General features: G+C 42.6%; 1 non-coding gene across 1 annotated transcript; it reads left to right on the top strand.

Moving 5' to 3' along the window:
* Positions 1-72, top strand: TRNAW-CCA. Its single transcript has one exon. It is a non-coding gene; the product is annotated as a tRNA-Trp (tRNA).
* Positions 73-2,401: the final 2,329 nt, after the last annotated feature.

Consider the following 2,401-nt stretch of genomic DNA (forward strand, 5'->3'; position numbering starts at 1 on the left):
TCCCTGGTGGCTCAGAGGTTAAAGCGTCTGCCTCCAATGCGGGAGACCCGGGTTCAATCCCTGGTCGGGGAAGATCCCCTAGAGAAGGAAATGGTAACCCACTCCAGTATTCTTGCCTGCAGAATCCCATGGATGGAGAAGCCTGGTAGGCTATAGTCCACCGGGTCACAAAGAGTTGGACACGACTGAGCGACTCCACTTTCACTTTCAAAATAAAGAACACATTAATGGATAGAAAAGAAGAAGGAAATTGAATGATGCTAATGCCAAAGATACTTCCCAGGTAGCTCAATGGTAAAGAATCCACCTCCCAGTGTAGGAGATGTGGATTTGATCCCTGGGTCAGGAAGACCCCCTGGAGGAGGAAATGGCAACCCACTCCAGTATTCTCACCTGGAAATCCAATGGGGAGAGGAGTCTTGCAGGTTACAGTCCATGAGGTCACAAAGAGCTGGACACAAAGAGTTTAGCAACTAAACAACAACAGCAAATGCCTCAGATACACTGATGCTGAGTTTTCAAGAATGAAAAACACAGATATGGACACTATCATTAAGGAGATCACAGAGTAGGATTGAAAATAGACCTTAAACAAATAATGAAAGAAATAAAAATAAGTTACAAACCTGAAAATGCAGAGGTCTATAATTCTAAAAATACCCACTAAGCTTTCCTTAGCTACTGACTCTTGGACAAGTATACAAGAATGAGTAGGCATTTACTATTTTTTTTAACTCTTTTGAAGCAAGGAAAAGAATTTTAGGAAGAGAAAAAAAATAAGAAAATCACCTAAGATTTCTATGAATGGGTTATATAAGAGGAAAGTAGTGCCTTTGACAAACTTAGTATTGTTGAAGAGAGAGGGAGAGACAGAGACGGAGAGATTAGGGACACATAATGAAATGAAGCTGGAGAGGCAGCTCTTCTTTATCCTAAGAGCAAGTGGGGATCCAGGTGACTGGCATGCTAACATCTGCACTCTGGCAAAATCGCTCTCACTATGGAAAAGGGACTACATGGAAGAGTGATGGGGTGTGTCAAGTGTTGAGCAAGAGACTGAGATGGATTTTTAATGAGGATTGTGGAGGTTAATTGGGTTGTGGGGATTGTGACATCTTCTGGAGGACTTTTAGGAAGCAAAGTCAACAGAACCTGGAAGTAGACTGAATACAGTATCTCAAAACTGAATATCACCAAACAAACAAACAAACAAAAAAACTACGAGTCTTGCTGCTGCTGCTAAGTCGCTTCAGTAGTGTCCGACTGTGTGCGACCCCCTAGACAGCAGCCCACCAGGCACCCCTGTCCCTGGGATTCTCAAGGCAAGAACACTGGAGTGGGTTGCCATTTCCTTCTCCAATGCATGAAAGTGAAGAGTGAAAGTGAAGCCGCTCAGTCGTGTCTGACTCTGAGTGACCCCATGGACTGCAGCCTACCAGGCTCCTGTGTCCATGGGATTTTCCAGGCAAGAGTACTGGAGTGGGGTGCCATTGCCTTCTCCAATATAACCTAAATTGACAGTACAGCAGAAACTGCTATTTGCCTATAGAATGCTCGATTTTCTACTACTTCTAATAGAACTACAGTTTTTTTTTTAATTTTTATTTTATATTGGAGTATAGTTGATTGGCAGTGTTATGTTAGTTTCAAGTATACAGCAAAGTGATTCAGTTATACATAGTGAAAGTGAAGTCGCTCAGTCGTTTCTGACTCTTTTCGACCCCATGGACTGTAGCCTACTAGGCTCCTCCATCCATGGGATTTTCCAGGCAAGAATACTGGAGTGGGTTGCTATTTCCTTCTCCAGGAGATCTTCCCAACCCAGGGATTGAACCCAGGTCTCCCACTATAGGCAGATGCTTTACCATCTGAGCCACCAGGAAGTCTTTCAGTTATACATAAACATGTATCTATTCTTTTTCAAATCTTTTCCCACTTAGGTTATTACAGAACACGGAGCAGTTTTCCCTGTGTGCTACAGTGGGTCCTTGTTGAATATATACTTTATTTTTTTTATTTTTGGTTGAAGGATAATTACTTTATACTCTAGCGATGGTTTCTGCCATACATCAACATGAATCAGCCACAGGCATACACACGTCCCCTCCCTCTTAAACCTCACTCCCACCCTCTCCCCCATTCCAGCCTTTTAGGGTGTTACAGAGCACTGGCTTTGAGTTCCCTGCATCATACAGCAAATTCCCACTGGCTATCTATTTTACATATAGTAATGTATATATTTCAGTACTACTCTCTCAAGTCTTTCCACGCTCTCCCTTCCTCACTGTGACCAAAAGTCTGTTCTTTATGTCTGTGTCTCTTTGCTGCCCTGCAAATAGGTTCATCATCGCCATATTTCTAGATTCCATATGGATGCATTAATACATGATATTTGTCTTTC

The sequence above is a fragment of the Bos indicus x Bos taurus genome, chromosome 10, assembly GCF_003369695.1.
Source record: "Bos indicus x Bos taurus breed Angus x Brahman F1 hybrid chromosome 10, Bos_hybrid_MaternalHap_v2.0, whole genome shotgun sequence".
Lineage (NCBI taxonomy): Eukaryota > Metazoa > Chordata > Mammalia > Artiodactyla > Bovidae > Bos > Bos indicus x Bos taurus.